At 45.1% G+C, this 19963-nt stretch overlaps 1 non-coding gene and 1 pseudogene across 1 annotated transcript; one reads left to right on the top strand and one right to left on the bottom strand.

Annotated features, from left to right (window-relative positions):
* The window catches only part of LOC124606048, a 58437-nt pseudogene extending 47608 nt beyond the window's left edge, over positions 1 to 10829 (bottom strand).
* Positions 2736 to 2810, top strand: Trnat-ugu. The gene has a single exon. It is a non-coding gene; the product is annotated as a tRNA-Thr (tRNA).
* Positions 10830 to 19963: the final 9134 nt, after the last annotated feature.

Below are 19963 nucleotides of genomic sequence, written 5' to 3'. Positions count from 1 at the left end.
TCAACTGCTGAGGTCATTAGTCCCCTAGAACTTAGAACTAGTTAAACCTAACTAACCTAAGGACATCACACACATCCATGCCCGAGGCAGGATTCGAACTTGCGACCGTAGCGGTCTCGCGGTTACAGACTGCAGCGCCAGAACCGCGCGGCCACTTCGGCCGGCTGAGTATGACACACCATATCAGCAGCCTCTATAGTTAGGTGCTTCTGGCGAAAATCTTCGACTCTTTAAATTCGACTCTGCTAGAAGACCGGGATAATTTGATTTATGGCTTATCACGAGTATCCCCTTTTTCACATTATTTGATGTCTGATGGACAAACATCCACTTACATTCGGTGCCTCTGATGTGCGATAGTTTGTACATTTCATAAGCAGCTTTGCATGTGGCCGTCTGAATATGACCTTGCGGTAGAAGTCCGTTCCGTCTTTATGAAGACAATGACGTACGTTTTTTGGATGTCCTATAACATTTCTCAGCGCTGGCCTCGCAGCTGTTCTTTCACAGAACCGAGAACACGTTGAGCACATTGGACAAAAAAAAAAAAAAAAAAGAAAAGAAAAAGAAAAGAAAAAATCGCCCCTGGAGATATTACGCGAATCTCGAATAACACAGGCTGTTGCCTTGATAAAGACATCATTTCGTCAACGAAGAGCTCAAATCATTATTCAAGAATGCCGCATCATGCTGAAACTACTGTGATTATATCTCGTAGATTTACCGGAGTGCAGGAATGTTGATAACTACGTTATAATTTTTGTTGCCAGTAATTACAGACATTTTTTATGGCACTTCAATCGGGTGATCTAGCACGGCAGTCGAGGTACCATAGGATGCTTGAGTGTTCGCACAACCAGAAATTGTGAACTCGGTTGGAAACTTTAACGGAGTGACACTTCTGCGGAGAGGCGTTTCTGTCGGGCGTGGGGCTCTTGCTGGGAAGGCGGCTTTTTGCGGGTAGCATACAGGCACGCTAACGATTTATCACCTGATTGACTTCTCATCGTCGGGGTTCACAGTCATGTAGAATTTTAAAGGACATCATATCCACCGTTGACTAGAAATTTTTTATGTCACAATTGCAATTTCGGCCTTTGGGCCATTTTCAAGTGGCAGTGCGAAAGATTTTGCTGTAGCACATGACAGCTTTAAAATCTTCCGACATGTTAAACATGTCATCGTCAAAAACAAGCATTTCCTCTATGAAAAACAGTAACATCAGACGAATGCGACACTCTGTACATCTTGAAATGATGTGTATTACTTACACAGTTACCAATGATAACATCCTTCCTATAAATCGTTACAAATCAATGTTCCAACACACTGTTTACACGTGAACTGGAGCAGCCTTAGTTCACATGTAAACAGTGAGTTAGAACAACGATTTGTAGGGATTTAGAGGAAGGGTGTTAACATGGATAACTGCGCACGTAACTAACATAATTTCAAGATGTACACAGCTTCGCAGTCGTTTAGTATTACTGTATTTCTACAGTGAAAATAATTGTTTTTGACGAAATATCGGGGGACTTTAAAGTCTCACAGGTGCTAGAGCAAAATCTTTTGCTATATCACCTGAAAAACCCAGTGCTCGAAACTGCAGTTGCGAAATAAACCATTTCTGCAGTGAATGTCTTTTAAAAATGAAACATCTTACTGGCAATTAGTTTTAATATATGTTGAAAGACGGAGTAATTGCAGTCTATTTTGCCTTTACTAGCTTCAGGTTGGTTTGCCCATCCTGAGACGATTTCTGGGTTCGGCTGGAATGTGAGTTTGGTTGTGAGTTGGCGAAACCAAAGAACCTGAAAATAAAAACTTCTTGAAGTGTTTCAGGCTCCGCAGATATGTCAGAACATTCCATCTCCGCACTCGTGTCATTGTAACTGTGAGAAACTCCGTGCGAACACTGGTGTTGTCAGCTTAGAAAACGGGAGTTCAAAAAAATGGTTCAAATGGCTCTGAGCACTATGGGACTTAACGTGTGAGGTCATCAGTCCCCTAGAACTTAAAGCTGCTTAAACCTATCTAACCTAAGAACATCACACACATCTATGCCCGAGGCAGGATTCGAACCTGTGGCCTTAGCGGTCGAGCGATTCCAGACTCAAGCGCCTAGAACCGCTCGGCCACTCCGGCCGGCAGAAAACGGATGTGTCAACGGCAAATCAGTCATGGAGATTTAACAGAAACGGTGACGCATGGTCTCCGAGAATGTTGAAATAAACGTTCCGTTTCAAGTTCACGGTAACTTCAATGAATGGGTCCAAGACATGGTAGGAAAAACACCCCCAAAACCTCACACAACTACCTCTGGCCTGCACTACACTGCCTGTTTATCTTGTCATTGGGCCGCCGATGCAGTCGACGCCTTGCGTCGTTTGAAAAGAGGCAAAACCGCAGTTCGTCGAACCGCAGTAAATGTCTCCAGCCAGCTACTGTCCAGTCCAAAGAGGACTTGCAGCATTATGTGCTAGTGTTAGCAGTGAGCCTTTAGGAGGTACCGAGGACGAAATGTACAATGCCTGCAGTTGTCTTCACAGTGTACTACGGCAAACTGATTTAGATGATATATGATGGTAGTATCTGTTCCCGAAAGAACAGTAATAAGTATGATGGGCAAACATCTATTAGGCGCACTACGAATGTAGTGGTGTAGACATGTTGGGAATGTGGATCTCACGGGGAGCGTGCGATTGATAAGTCCCTGCAGACGTACTATCCTCTGTGCCCGCGGTGGCTCAGATGGATAGAGCGTCTGCCATGTAAGCAGGAGATCCCGGGTTCGAGTCCCGGTCGGGGCACACATTTTCAACACATTCCCAATGAAGTACATCAACGCCTGTTCGCAGCTAGGGTGTCCATTTAATTATCATTTGATTTAGATGAGACTTTATTCGCTTATAGAAGAAATTTCTATCCCGTTTGAAGTCCACTGTCATTGAAAATTAGTGAAATTCGTCTCCGGACCTTTCTATCGACACTGGTGTTACACCGTACCACATGGATGCTTTCCTCGCAGACACGCTTGATAGTCCGCGTTAATACACCAACAAACTGACTAAGTTCATTCGCTGTGTGGGCATGGACAAGACCAGACACGATAGCTTGTTTCTGCGGTGTGTCACGTCTCCGTGTTTGACCCACCTTACTGCCCTGGTTCTATACAACTGACACACGCACATGTCTTTACTGCAATGAATTACGTCAGCGGATGATGGTCACACGATGATCTTGGTACCACTTCTGCACCATCTACAGCGCTCAAAAGCGACCAATGTGCCAAGAACGTAACTAACATGCTGTGACGTGTGCCTATGGAATCTCTACGTAACATGGTGAAATGATGGCTTAACTGGGTCGTTACTTGTCCCGCCAGCAGCAGCGCCTTTCGCCTTTTCTTGGCCCCCCTGTACCAGCTGGGTGTTATCAGCAGCAGCTGAGCGGCTGTGGCGAAAACACGCAGCGGCCCTGGCTGTGCCACTGACCGATAACGCCAATGTCGCCCCAAAGGCGTCTCCAAACACTGTCTCCGAGACCTGTCCCCCGTGCCTCTGCTCTGCCGGAGGCCACGGGTGGCTCCCTGACCCGACCCCAATACTTAACAGTTATTCCTGGCAATGCACACTATATTTTCCACATCATAATTTATTCTGTATGATTATCAGAATGTGACGTAGGAGTTTTTCAGCGTCATAACAGCAGCTTGCCTGACTACCATTCCGATTTTCATGACCACACTTTAGACAGTTTGTTGGAGGTATTCAGTTTAGTTAAGTTCAATTCAATTTATTGCCACGAATTGTAGACCTGTTATCTCCAAACAGATCATACATATTCAATAATCATGGTGACATACGGGGTCTATATTGTGCACATGGTAAGACATTACGTTAACAGCAACCAGTAGTAACATTAAGGTAGAAATAAAGCAGAATATCGAAAATAAGAATCAATGAAAAACAACATAAAATAAAAGGAATAACTCAGGTTTCAAGTGATTAGCTTCCAGCTTATACTATTCGATATGTTACTGGCAGCCGCGTAAGAACTCGAGGTAAGCTAACTACAGCTATACTTAGTTCTAAATATATTCTTGTTACACTACTCTAAATATATATATATATATATATATATATATATATATATATATATATATATATATATATATATATATATATGTGTGTGTGTGTGTGTGTGTGTGTGTGTGTGTGTGTGTGTGTGCAGGATGAAGGATTTTCCGTAAGAGCGAGGAAAAGTGTAACAGGACATAGAGAGTGTTTCACCGAAAAATTTGATGTAAGGAACTTTGAATCGTAGAAGCCAGCTTAAGGAGATATGGAAGTAATCTTTTCTACCACTTTGTCTAGCATTACTGTTTTCCTGTTTATTTACATTTAACATGCTTACAGGTTTACACGTTTTCTGCTGTTTATGTACATGTACCTTACTTCTTGCAAGCAAACAAGGACGACGAGACTGCTCGCTAAGACTTCTTGATGCAGATCTTGTTTACTTTACTTGTCCATGAGGTGGCTCTGTTGTATTTACATTCTCCCATGGCAGAACGTGCTTTGAATCAACGACAGACCCATTCATTACTCAGTGCTACACACAGACCCCACTGGATACGGGATGTAATTAGTTGCAGAATTGTAAGTGTCTGTGATGTGATTCGAAACACATCAGGGATATTTGTTGGGATGCATCAGACACTTGTTCGCCGCTGTCATGCTTGCATTGAGGTCGATGGCCGTCAGCTTCAGCACATTTTGTAAGTTACAGCACAAATGATACGTTCGTTGTGTCATTGATGTTATTTCCAGTTACCTGAAACTCATGAAAATAAAGAAGTACACAGAAATGTGATTTAATTCCTGTTATCTCCTTAAGCTGACTTCTCCGAGGCCATGTTGCCTACCTCAAATTGTTCAGCGCAGCATCCTCTATGTCCTGTTAAATTTTTGCGCGCTCTTACGGAAACACCCTCTACATACACTGAAGCGCGAAAGAAACTCGAATAGGCATGCGTATTCAAATACAGAGATACGTAAACGGGCAGAACACGGCGCTGTGGTCGGTAACGCCTATATGAGGCAACAAGTGTCTGGTGCAGTTGTTAGATCGGCTACTGCTGCTTCAATGGCAGTGAGTTTGAACGTGGTGTTATAGGCGGTGCACGAGCGAGGGGACACAGCATCTCCGAGGTGGAGATGAAGTAGGGAGTTTCCCGTACGACCATTTCACGAGTGTACCATGAATATCAGGAATCCGGTAAAACATCAAATCCCGACATCGCTGCGGCTGGAAGAATATCCTGCTGGAACGGGACCAACGACGACTGAAGTGAATCGTTCAACGTGGCAGAAGTGCAACCCTTCCGCAAATTGCTGCAGATTTCAATGCAAGGCCATCAAAGAATGTCAGCATGCGAACCATTCAAAGAAACATCATCGATATAAGTTTTCGGAGCCGAATGCCCACTCGTATACCGTTGATGAGTGCACAACACAAAGCTTTACACGCCTCGCCTGGACCCGTCAACACCTTCATTGGACAGTTGATAACTGGAAACATGTTGCCTGGTCGGACGAGTCTCGTTTCAAATAGTATTGATCGGATATACGTGTACTAGTATGGAGACAACCTCATAAATCCATGCGCCCTGCATGTCAGCAGGGGTTTGTTGAAGCTGGTGGAGGCTCTGTAATGGACTGGGGCGAGTGCAGTTGGAGTGATATGGGACCCGTGATACGTCGAGATACGACTGATAGGTGACACGTACGTAAGCATCGTGTCTGATCAACTGCATCCATTCATGTCCATTGTGCATTCCGACGGACTTGGGTAATTCGACCAGGACAATGCGACACCCCACACGTGCAGAATTGCTACAGAGTGGCTCCACGAACACACCCCTGCGTTCGTACACTTCCGTTGGCCACCAAACTCCCCAGACATGAGCATTATGCAGAGCATCTGGGATGCCTTGCAAGATATGGTTCAAATGGCTCTGAGCACTATGGGACTCAACTGCTGTGGTCATCAGTCCCCTAGAACTTAGAACTACTTAAACCTAACCAACCTAAGGACATCACACACACCCATGCCCGAGGCAGGATTCGAACCTGCGACAGCAGCAGCAGCGCAGCTCCGGACTGGAGCGCCTAGAACCGCACGGCCACCGCGGCCGGCGCCTTGCAAGATATCTCCACCGTCTTGTACACACACGCGCGCACACACACACACACACACACACACACACACACACACATATATATATATATATATATATATATATATATATATATATGTGTGTGTGTGTGTGTGTGTGTGTGTGTGTGTGTGTGTGTGTGTGTATGTGTGTTTATGTGTGTGTGTAGTAGTACAATATACAGGGTGAGTCACCTAACATTACCGCTGGACATATTTCGTAAACCACATCAAGTACTGACGAATCGATTCCACAGACCGAACATGAGGAGAGGGGCTAGTGTAACTGGTTAATACAAACCATAAAAAAATGCACGGAAGTATGTTTTTTAACACAAACCTAGGTTTTTTTAAATGGAACCCCGTTAATTTTGTTATCACATCTGAACATATAAACAAATACGTAATTAGTGCCATTTGTTGCATTGTAAAATGTTTATTACATCCGGAGATATTGTAACCTAAAGTTGACGCTTGAGTACCACTCCTCCGCTCTTCGATCGTGTGTATCGGAGAGCACTGAATTACGTAGGGATCCAAAGGGAACGGTGATGGACCTTAGGTACAGAAGAGACTGGAACAGCACATTACGTCCACATGCTAACACCTTTTTATTGGTCTTTTTCACTGACGCACATGTACATTACCATGAGGGGTGAGGTACACGCACACACGTGGTTTCCGTTTTCAATTACGGAGTGGAATAGAGTGTGTCCCGACATGTCAGGCCAATAGATGTTCAATGTGGTGGCCATCATTTGCTGCACACAATTGCAATCTCTGGCGTAATGAATGTCGTACATGCCGCAGTACATCTGGTGTAATGTAGCCGCAGGCTGCCACAATACGTTGTTTCATATCCTCTGGGGTTGTAGGCACATCACGGTACACATTCTCCTTTAACGTACCCCACAGAATGAAGTCCAGAGGTGTAGGATCAGGAGAACGGGCTGGCCAATTTATGCGTCCTCCACGTCCTATGAAACGCCCGTCGAACATCTTGTCAAGGGTCAGCCTAGTGTTAATTACGGAATGTGCAGGTGCACCATCATGCTGATACCACATACGTTGACGCGTTTCCAGTGGGACATTTTCGAGCAACGTTGGCAGATAATTCTGTAGAAACGCTATGTATGTTGCAGCTGTTTGGGCCCCTGCAATGAAGTGAGGACCAATGAGGTGGTCGCCAATGATTCCGCACCATACATTTACAGTCCACAGTCGCTGTCGCTCTACCTGTCTGAGCCAGCGAGTATTGTCCACGGACCAGAAATGCATGTTCCGTAGATTCACTGCCCCGTGGTTTGTGAAACCCGCTTCATCGGTAAACAGGTAGAACTGCAACGCATTCTCTGTTAATGTCCATTGACAGAATTGCACTCCATGATTAAAGTCATCACCATGTAATTGCTGATGTAGCGACACATGAAACGGGTGAAAGCGGTGACGATGCAGTATGCGCATGACACTACTTTGACTCAGTCCACCGGCTCTCGCAATGACCCGTGTACTCATGTGTGGGTTCATGGCAACAGCAGTTAATACACCAACTGCACCCGCTTCTCCTGTGACGGGCCTGTTACGGACCCGTTTGCGTGCTACGACCACACCTGTTGCATACAGTTGGCGGTAGATGTTTTGCAATGTGCGGCGCGTTGGACGCTCTCTGTCCGGGTACCGTTCTGCATACACCCTGCACGCTTCAGCTGCCTTTCGTCGACACTCGCCATAGATGAGTATCATCTCCGCCTTTTCAGAGTTCGAATACATCATGGTCACAGTTCCTACAACACTGCACTATCACAGACGTCTGGTAACACGGTGTACTACAGTTGGTCTGCGTGCGGAGACGAATGCAGAATAACAATAGCAGCAAGCGCTACATGCGGACACTGCGACAGCTAGACCAAACCACAACAGTGCACTACAGCCACACTCGTAAACACGTCCCTGCAGATGCTGCTCGCCGAACGTGGCACGTGTTTGTTACAACACGCAACTGAATGTCGGAGGTTTCAAGCGTCAACTTTAGGTTACAATATCTCCGGATGTAATTAACATTTTACAATGAAACAAACGGCACTGATTACGTATTTGTTTATATGTTCAGATGTGATAACAAAACTAACGTGGTTCCATTTAAAAAAACGTAGGTTTGTGTTAAAAACATAGTTCCGTGCATTTTTGTATGGTTTGTATTAAACAATTACACTAGCCCCTCTCCTCACGTTCAGTCTGTGGAATCGGTTCGTCAGTATTTGATGTGGTTTACGAAATATATCCAGCGGTAACGTTAGGTGACTCACCCTATATATATATATATATATATATATATATATATATATATATATATATATATATATTGCGTGTGCGTTCGCGTGTTTTAAGGTTTATCATAATGAATTATAATCATCTATACCCGTCATCTCTAATGGTGAAACCGCTTCTTCTGATGTTTTCACGGTAGTTGGAGGTACAGAGTATCGACTTAATCTCACAGATTGCAGTTTCCTTATAAATATTCGATGTGGATTGATATTAACTACAGTCCGCAAGTTCTGGTCGCTTGGACTTGTTTGCAGATCGCAGTCGTATTGTTGCAGTCTCTCTCTACCTCCACATTCACAGACTGTTGTGTTACTGCATCCCTTTCCATGTTTTTGATATGGACCGTGACCTCTTAAATAGGTGCACCATATCTCTAATAGGGTCAATGTCGCGTAGTTTGAGCCTGTTCCTAATGCTCTGCAGCTGTATACCCGCCTTAAAGTGCTTCTAGGGTCCCAGTCAGACAACCATTCATCTAACTTATGGGCTCGAAAATGTCTCATCAGTAGTACAAGCTCCTGTGATTGGGTACACGATCTTATCGTTCACGCCCCAGCCAATACAGTGCTGCCCGCAAACGTACCGCAATATCAATCGGACGTAACCCTCGATAGGTATAGTGCGAAAGGCAACGGTTAACCTCAGAACTACACTCCGCTGAATTCGTCGCGTCGCGTAGTCGAAGACGCTGCGTGCAGACGCTGGCAGCGTAGCCCACAATGGCACTGAAGGTAATTTCGTGATATGACCGCGCCATGTGCAACGGTAATTTATAGTTAGTAATGCTAGCACGGGCAATCTTACGCATAATTTTATCCGCTCTCTGAGTAAAATATTATAAATGTTCTACAGTGTTCCCTTCCGTGTTTAGAGGGAGACCAAAGTTTAACTACAGCGTACAAATAGAAGTAGTTAGTAGGGGTAGTCGTAAAGTTGTAATTATCAATTCGAAAAGATCGAGCTGCTATTACGGAGCTTAGAGAGGGTGATAGTCTTTCACTACTGCGACTCGTTTTTGCCGACGAAGGATGACATGGCGGAGACCTTTGTGGTGGAAGAGTGCGTTTTCGTTGTCCAGGAAACGTTTCCCGCGAATCTCTCTTCGTTCTCACTCTGAAAATCCCTGAAACGCTATAGTTTCTCCACCCGTGGAAGGAAGACGCAATCTGGGTGTCATGTTACTAGAATACGAGTGTGATGGAAACTTGGCAGCTGACAGAAACAGCATGTGGGACTGTGCCATGCGCAGGATGAGCTAGACTGTTTTAGAGTAAAAAATGCCTCTTGGACAATTTCCCGCTCTCCTTAGTCTTGACAGCTTCCAATAATCTCAACAGGAGATTTAAATGGTATGCCACACCATGGTATTCCTAAAATTCAGCATCGTCTTTCCCGATCATGGCTGGATCACCGCCTTTGTCGGCAGTGGTGAATCTACATTTTTCCACTACCTTATACTTCTGTCTCTGAGTCATAGTGATACACCCAGTACTCATCCATGGTGGCTAAAAAGTCAGCTGCAACATTTCCATTGCTGCATCAGTTCCGAAAGCTTACTGAATGGGCGCGAATTGTGCTCCAGTTTAAGAATGCGCTGCGCTATTCCGTTCTGGTTTCTCCAGCAGGCTGCTGCGCTACTGTGGGGCTAGAGTTTCAGTCTGTTTCAGGACTGTAGACTTCATGACTACATCTCGTTACTGTTACTATTGTTGCCTTCGGTCCGAAGATAGGTCTGATGCATCTCTCCACGCTGCTCTACCCTGTGCGAGCTGCTTCATCTCCGAATAACTACTGCAGCCTGCATCCCTGGCCCTTTTATAATTTCCTGAAACTAATTCATTTATAGCATATCCAACCAGAACGACGCCAATCAGGAACGGTCATTAATTCAACAAATTAACGTAATGATGACAGGTAGCTCATCACCTTAGTTTAGCACATCGAGTTCAGTTTAAACTAAAAATTAAACAAGCAGCTGCGGCACGTTATCACATTAGAGATTTCAAACGCAAAGAGCTTACATGTGAGATATTGTATTAGAAACACGTTGAATATGCAACATTAAGCTCTAACCATGGTCAACTGAGAGAAAAAAAAATGATTAGCAACTGTCGAGGTACGAAAATATCGTCCAACGGAATGCACTACCGACTTCCCAGGAAAGACGCGGGCAGGCCTTACTGCAGGTCCACAGCTTGGCCACGGCTGTAAGTCCCCGCAAGAATACCACTCTGGCCTTCATTGTACGCGCTGGCAACTTGTGTTGAAGCCAGCCAAGACATCGTAGAAGGCAGGAGACTTCTGCTTTTAGCCGGTGTCCGTTCCTAAATCGGCACGGGTGGGAGCCACGCATTCCAGCTGCACGAAAACGGCCAGCAAGCGCATCTGTCGCTCAGACCTAACGCGCATTGAAAGATAGCAAAGTGGTTCAAGTGGTTCAAATGGCTCTGAGCACTATGGGACTTAAGATCCGAGGTCATCAGTCTCCTAGAACTTAGAACTACTTAAACCTAAGTAACCCAAGGACATCACACACATCCGTGCCCGAGGCAGGATTCGAACCTGCGACCGTAGCGGTCACACGGTTCCAGACTGAAGCTCCTAGAAGTGCTCGGCCACACCAGCCGGCGAAAGATAGCACAAACGTGCGAATCTATGTAACCTCCCCCACAGGAAAGCGAAAGACCGCCTCCCCTTTCTCTCACAGCAAGAAGGAAACTGCTCCCCCACTTGATCCGACATACAAGGACTCTAGATGTTTCTTTCGGTCTATATATTCCGGACCAAGAGACTGACTGGATTAGGGACCTTCAGAACACCACACTTGCTAGGTGGTAGCCTTCAAATCGGCCGCGGTCCGTTAGTATACGTCGGACCCGCGTGTCGCCACTATCAGTGATTGCAGACCGAGCGCCGCCACACGGCAGGTCTAGAGAGACTTCCTAGCACTCGCCCCAGTTGTACAGCCGACTTTGCTAGCGATGGTTCACTCATTTGCCGAGACGATAGTTAGCATAGCCTTCAGCTACGTCATTTGCTACGACCTAACAAGGCGCCATTACCAGTTACTATTGATGTTGTAAAACATGTACCGTCAAGAGCGATGTTCACCAATTATGGATTAAAGTTAAGTATTCCAGCAGCTACGTACGTTTTTTGTTAGTCTCATTTCCTTGACCTGTTCCAGACCTCACGCCAGCCTTCGTGAGCTAAAACGCGTGCCTTTCGGCTTCCTCTCATAGTGGGTTGGCTGTCTTGCCAATCCACAACACTATATTCCTATGTGCCCGTTTCCAGTTTTCCTTAATGGCCTCTGTGGCTACGTTCCCATGCAGAATATCATTAACTCACCACAAATTGACCAATGGGGAATTCATGGGATAGCTTAACATCAGGGAACTTGGAGGGAGGCCTTAATTGCCTCGTGATGAGAAGCTGAGAGCTAAGTTTAACCATGAAAGTGAAGCGTCCTGTTTCCGCAGATAATGCTGATGAAACAAAATAAGTGCAGATTTAAGGTTCCGATTAACTCTCTCTGCAAGGGAGGCTTGTAAATCTTAAGGTATTGTGGTGGAATGACGAATTGCAGTCTCGAAGCAAAACCTCCTAAATTGGTCGGTAACAAGTGCTGGGTCATCATCTCAAATATTTGAGATATATCCTGAGCTGTTAGACCAGCAGTGACGCCACTACTCGGGACAAGCCACACAAACGTGAGAAAGCGTCCGCAACAACCAGGATATAATACTTACCATCCCACGTCCTAGGTAACGGAACTAAGCAGTCGATGAACAGCTTGTTCATTGGGTTACTTTCCCACGTGGAATGCAACATCCCCTTCTGAGAATTGGGATTAGTTTTGGCTACATTGCAACTGTGACATTTGCTCACTAACCTTCGAACGTCCTTATACGAGGTGGGCCAGGTGAGGTGCTCCCTAATCTGCGAAAGTGTTTTGGCAGCTCCTAACTGACCCCCTACTACGGAATTACGGAAATAGTAAAAAATATAACGAATCAGTTCACCAGGTAAACAAATCTTTAAACGTTTATCGCTCCTAGTTTGGTAGCACGCAGTGCCCTTCCTTAGACTAATCTGGCACCTACTTACCTTCCAGAAGCTGCTGCTAAATTACTTTCACGCAAGGATCCAAGCTCTGCTTTTCCCTCAAATTAGTGAATAGGTCGGGCACCTCCGAGATTACACTCATTCCCCAACCGGAGTTCTCAGCACACAGACTTTCCTGATCATTCACATTACCATCGTCGAGCATGCGAATTGAGGTGTCAATCACTGAATTATCGGTTCCGTTCGTTGGTTTGGGGGATTAAAGGGACCAGACTGCTATGGTCATCGGTCCCTATCGGTTCCGTTATGTGTCTAACTGTGAAACGAAAGACCGGCATTCAGACCACGCGGCGGGCAATGCGTGTGCCCTTCCTGGGCTGGGCCAGAACCAAAAGTAAGGCTCGATTACTCGTCTCGAGGTCTAAATGCCGATGTTCAAGATAAAAGCGAAATTTATGAGGCAAACAACACTGCCAAGGCCTCCCACTTGAAACGGAATATTTTAGCTCAGCTGGTGAGAGCTTTCGAGATGCACAAGCTATCCGGTGTGTTTCGCCTCCTTCTTCCTGTGCCGGCCGATGCGGCCGAGCGGTTCTAGGCGCTTCAGTCCGGAACCGCGCTGCTGCTACGGTGGCAGGTTCGAATTCTGCCTTGGGCATGGGTGTGTGTGATGTCCTTAGGTTAGTTAGGTTTAAGTAGTTCTAAGGGACAGATGACCTCAGATGTTAAATCCCATAGTGCTCAGAGCCATTTGAACCATTTACTGGTAATCAGGCACTGAAAGATTTGGGGGGCTAGCCAAACGAGTTTAATAGCATCAAGGGCTGGCCGCTGGGATTCTCCCCACTTGAATTCCACGTTTTCTTACGTAGTTGATTCAAGGGAGCCGCCAATTGAGCAAAATGGGCCACTAACTTCTAAAAAAAATTGGTCATGCCAAGTCTTAGGTGGGAGAAACATACAAATACCTATTTCTTCCATGATCGATTCTCATCCCATCAGTTGATACTAAATGCCCTAGGAAGGAGATTTTCTTACGCACCAGACTTATTTAACACGGCTTAACAACGAGGCCAGCAGCACGAAAACAAAGTAAGACCTGCTCAAGATGTCGAAGATGATGTTACAAGGTGTCACTGTAGACTACATCGCCCTGCTAATTGTAAACCGACTTAAATTTCAGATCCCCAAAACACTATCCAATAACCGGGAAAGGACGGCTGCACCCATGGACAAACCAGATGACCCCTATTAAACCCAAATATATTCCAGTCATTCCATCTAGGATTCTTCACTCAGCGGGATCAGATAATACGTCTGGTTAAGATCCAAGACCGTAAAAACCTTTGTCGTGGCAAACCAGGTAAAATAATGGTGTAAGTCGGGTAACGGAACAGATTTCAAAATAACCTTCCGATTCAACTACCTGTTATCAACGACCGAGCTGTACCCAGACTCCTCTTTACGGACTAGAAATATGGAAGAGGCATAAGGAGATGTAGACGTCCTAATGACTCCCTCTTCCAACATTATTTCCACTATCCGTCGTTACACCTCCATCTTGGATGGCGACAGCTGATATCGAGGTTGCCTATCATAGGACAGCCGTATCTCATAACGGATCCCATTGGTGACACACAATCTACGGGTCAAAACATCGGGAAACTGATTAAGAACTTTCAACAGGCCCTCAGCCTCTCCACTACGTAACTGGCTCACGCCAAACTCAGAACTCTCCACAGCTACATTACTAACCCCAGTCACAAATCTGACACCAACATAATCTGATTATCTTGTCAGTACAAAACCTAAAGGAAACCAGCGCAATCTAAAACCAAGCCCACCTGCTGGATCCAATCACAACCTAATAACAAACTGACTGTAAGATCTCTAATTACCAATACTTGAACTGGCCACGAAAAATCTTGTATAGAGAGACTTCCTTTACAATAACTCATCAAGGGTAACACCTGCCCATTAACTACATGACATCAGTATAACTTGACTTCTAGGAAGAAAGCCTACAAATAAACGGTTATTAAGACACCACTGGTAGTCCAACAACGAAACACCACTGTCGTAGTCAAGTAAGGCGCAGACTGGTTCATGGTTCAAAGAAGCACGAACAAATGGCACAAATCGACCGATAACCGGTGTTATGCGACAGAACCGCTTCATTGGCGGTGTGTGCCTTACGGTGCCTCCTCTCCCTACACGTCAGCTGTTAGGCCATGACTCTAGCTGTAGGGTACACTCACGAACAAAATGCTCTAAACTCCCACAGCGGAAACACCTCTTATCTTCAACCCTGCCCTTCTGCCAGCCTATAGCTTTGAACTGCACACAAAGAGTTTTCGGAGCCAAACTTCCTAGCTCTTCGTGTCTACTGTCAGCAAGAACTAATTGACTTTGCACTTTAATTATTTATACAGGGAGGACATTCATTATTTGAGCCATGTGGCTAAGCACAGTCTCAGCGTGACTACAGTTTGCCTGTAAATTTTCTCTATAATTTGAATTTAATTCTGTCTATGAGATACAATGTTACAGTAATTTTGGAATAAAGGGGGCTGACTGAGCACCTGTTTTTTACTTCCCGTAATGGGTGATAACTGCTGTTGAAATTCTCACTCACTAGTATATGAAATTTGTTATTTATTGTAATCATACAAACAGTTAAATTGAGTGATTGTTGGTCAAGTTCTGAACTAAATAAAGAGCGTATAACCATGACTGCTGCTGCCCCTGTATATTTTGTGGTTCCCCCTTCCACTCCACAGACACTTGCTCTGCACCTTGCGCTGTTGTAATTCCGAAAGACGCAGCAGTTTGGTGACAGAGCGTGATTGTGTTCTGGGTCCCATTGTTAGTTGTAGCAGCAACATTCATAGTTCTTTTTATCTATTTTAAGATCTGTTAATATGTGTGAAGATATTTTCTGTGTCGAAATTTTGTTGCAAGAGGAAAGAATCAGTCACCATAGGGGATGTCTAGGCTTGTAACCACCTCCAATAGGAGCAACTTGTGTACGAGTTGAATGTTAGAGGGGCGTCAACTGATTGGACCATCACAGAGCTGAGCGCTTGCTTGCGGGGTGCCTCGGACTGGCCAGTGTGCCCCGCAGCAGAACACATCGGGGAGGTACGTTCCGCATACTGCATTTGTGTGCTGCCTCTAGTGTGCGAGGTAACCTCGAATTTGCGAAAGACAGTCAGCCGTCCTGTACACAAATAGAGTGCAAGTCGACTTGAATTATTGCATTTGTAAGCCGTGTGATTTAGAGCAGATAAGAGTTACGGCTGAGCAAAATATGACCATCGGGCTTTTGCTTCACCAAGTCATCGAGTTGCAAATAGAATTTAACGCTGTAGGGTGCCAGAGTGGTACAGTAGGTGGAGGCAGCTCAACACCAGAGCAGGGAAACTACTCAGTTCTGTCAGAACGGAGGGCCGTCGTAAGCCACCTTCTTTCAGAATCTTTTGCTAAGCTCCCCACCCCTATATTTGCCTTGGTGCAGGGGTTGAATGTGCCAACCTTGGATGAGCTGCCACGCATTGTTGAAGTGCTTTGGTTCTGGGTCAATGTACTTGGTGTTGCAATCTAGCGATTCTCCGCTTACTTTACCTGTTGACAAAAGGATTGTGGAGCACTATTATTGCTGAGGTATTAGGACTCAAAGGCAGTCTGTCAGACTTATAGAGGAGCATTATTGAGGTTAGGATGACCCCTCAAATTAAAGCTGATTTAGCTAGTAAATATTATCTACCAGTCCAGGATCCCACAGAAACTCTTCAGGGGTATTTCAAGGAGATTCTGATTGCCATTTTAGCACTCGATTTAGACGTTACAGAGAAGGAGGCTATAAAAAATATTTTGGAGTGGATTAGGCCCAAGAATCGGTGGCGAATTACATTCGCCCGTAAGCCAGCTTCTGGAAATTTAAAAACAAATATCCGACAGAACAATACAATATTTAAATTTAAATATTAATTAATTAATAATTAATTTAATGATAAGTTCAGTATTTAAATTTAAATTTAAAAACAAATATCTGACAGAAAAATAAAATATTGAAATACGCCTAAACTGTGGGGCAAAGTAGTTGGTGATTTCCCCACGCATATGACCAAGTAATACCTGCAGGGCAATTAAATGCAACTTCTCCAGAATTTACCTGAAGTGGAAAATCAGAATTAATACAACGATTAACAGAAATAATACAACGATTAACACCCGTTAACACTACAAACAGTCAACCTTAAAAGCAAACTACTATCGTGTCTAAATCAACCTAAAAACTAGCTTACCTGAAACATAAGATTTCAGTTCTTACGATTGCCCAGGCCAGGGCAATGAACAACAAAATTATTCAAACATTCAGTGTGTGTGAGGGGGGGATTAACACAAACAATGAGATTAAGACATTAATTCTCCCTTTCGCGCTTCAGTTACTGCTATTAAATTTAACAAAAATTTACTGCAAAATTTCACAAGATGCGCAAATTTAGGCCACGGCCCTACCAGTAAGGTAGCCGATATATCGCGACGGCGCCACACAACAGACTACTGGTGGCAGAAAGCCAAGTAACCACATCTATAACTGACTAAAATTGTCAATAAGCAAGCGGCCACAGAATGGATCGGTTTCAATTACAGACATACATAATAAGACAATAGATTTATCAGGCTCTGTGGGTACCTAATAAAATCCAGGGCTGGAGCGGACGCATACGTTTGCGAGCCCAGCCTCGCGGCAACCAGTCATGCGAGCTACTAGCAAGCAGCAATGATACGAGTACACAGACGCAGCCCACTGGCTTCGCAGCGCAAATAAATAAGCCGGTCACACGGGTATGGCAAACACAGGAGCGAACTCAAGACTACATGCAAGCCAACGCATGTATCCAACCCAAAGTCCGAGTTGGAATATTTATGGTAAACATTAGATTAATACACTCAAATTCACTCCTGCCATGTAGAAAACAACCTTATATGGTAAAGTAACCAGATCACTGGTAAGATTTCATCATGCATGACAGACTGAAATCTGCATGAACAGTAACTACTCTTTAGCTTATCAAACAATCTTTCAAAATGGCTCTGAGCACTATGGGACTCAACTGCTGAGGTCATTAGTCCCCTAGAACTTAGAACTAGTTAAACCTAACTAACCTAAGGACATCACAAACATCCATGCCCGAGGCAGGATTCGAACCTGCGACCGTAGCGGTCTTGCGGTTCCAGACGGCAGCGCCTTTAACCGCACGGCCACTTCGGCCGGCTCAAACAATCTTTAATTAGAAAACATATCATTGCTCTTGTTGCATACCCTGACCTTTTTATAGCTGCTACAAACTTCAATTCATTCATATGATAGCCACCCAGCAACTAGGCCAATCAGGAGCGGCCATTAATTCAACAAATTAACACAATGACGACAGGCAGACCACCACCTTAGTTTAGCACATTGAGTTTAGTTTCAATTATAAACAAGACAGACAGCTGCGGCACGTGGTCACATTAGAGATTCCAAACACAAAGGGCTTAAATTTGAGACACTGTATCAGAAATACGTTTCACATGCAACATTACGCTCTCACCAATGTCACTTCAGAAAGAAAAAGAAAATAAACAGCGATTACCAACCGCCGAGGTACGAATAGTCTGGCGGAACGCACTGCCGACTTCCAAAGGAAGGACGCAGGCAGGCCTCATTGCATGTCCATTGGTGTGGCTATGCGTCGCCGCAAGAACAGCACTCTTGCTCTCATTGTACGTGCCGGCAGCTTGTGCTGAAGCCATCCAAGACGTCGCAGCAGGCAGGAGACGTCCGCTGTTAGCCGCTGCTCATTCGCAACTACCCGCGGCTCGGAGCCACACCTCCCAGCTGCGCGAACACAGCCAGTTGGCGGCGCTGCCGCTCAGACCTAACGCGCAGCGGAAGATGGCACGAACGTGCGAATCGGTGTATCGCCGGCGAGCTACACGGCTCATAGCGCAACTGAATCATTCTGTATTGCCAGGAAAGTAATAATTACACATTATTAAAGTGGGCAATAAGCTGCAGCTTTAAGAAACTACCAATTATGAACACTGAGACGCACCTAAACCGGAGGTAGGTAGGTTTGGCAATGTCCACAACAGGACTTCCCAACCTTTTCAGCTGGTGGACCCCTTCTTCAGTCGAAAATCCATGGCGGACCCCTAGTCAGTCAAGAGCACAGTAACTTTAAATTTCAGAGCGAACCCCATGGGAACTGAAAGCTTCTTAATGCAAGTGCCATGTTCCCAATGACCCCCCCCCCTCCTCTGCGCCCCCTCCTCTGCCCCCCCTCCAAAGTATCAATAGTCTTTGGTTTAGAGATGAACGAAAACAACTTGAAATTAATCATCCAATTTGGATTCTCACTGTATCCAGACACTTGCTAGTGGATTTACTCCCTTTGTTCAACACACTATAGCCTGATTAAAATTACGTGGTAATTGACATTTCACACGTTGGAGCTGCCTTCCTCCAAGCCGGCCGGTGCGGCCGAGTGGTTTTAGGCGCTTCAGTCCGGAACCGCACGACTGCTACGGTCGCAGGTTCGAATCCTGCCTCGGGCATGGAAGTGTGTGATGTCCTTAGGTTAGTTAGGTTTAAGTAGTTCTAAGTTCTAGGGGACTGATGACCTCAGATGTTGTCCCATAGTGCTCAGAGCCATTTGACCCATTTGAACCTTCCTCCAAGAGCAATCAACGGCACTTCCAGACTGTTCGCTGTTGACAAGCTGCCGCTTGTGGTCTGTTCACTTCCACTGTTTGGCTACTGTTGTGTAAGGAGCATACATATTTCGTAACAGTCGTGTGTGTGGTTTTTTTGTGAAATCCGAAGAAAAATGTTCAAATGTATGTAAAGTCTATGAGACTTCTGAGGTCATCAGTCCCTACTCTTACACACTATTAACCTAAGTTTAACTTCCGCTAAGGACAAAACACACACACACACACACACACACACACACACACACACACATGCCCGAGGGAGGACTCGAACCTCTGGCGGGAGCGGCCGGGCAATCCACAACGACATGGCGTCTGAGACTGCGCGGCAATTCCACGCAGCTGCGAAAAAAAGAGGCAGACCCATGATTTGGGATGCAAGCACATCACGAAAGAAAAGAGGCCAAGGAATTGCCTTTAAAGGACTACTGTGACATCTGTTGTGCAATGTGTAGGAATACATTCACCCAGTTTACATGCGTTTCCAAAACCGTATTTCGTAAGCTGATATCCCAGTTCCACTTTTGGTTGGTCAGGTATACACTTCAAAATTGATTTTGGAAATTTGCCTTTTATAAAGCCGTTT

Source organism: Schistocerca americana, chromosome 3 (genome assembly GCF_021461395.2).
Source record: "Schistocerca americana isolate TAMUIC-IGC-003095 chromosome 3, iqSchAmer2.1, whole genome shotgun sequence".
NCBI classification, from domain to species: domain Eukaryota; kingdom Metazoa; phylum Arthropoda; class Insecta; order Orthoptera; family Acrididae; genus Schistocerca; species Schistocerca americana.
This window is presented reverse-complemented; position numbering and strand designations above follow the sequence as displayed.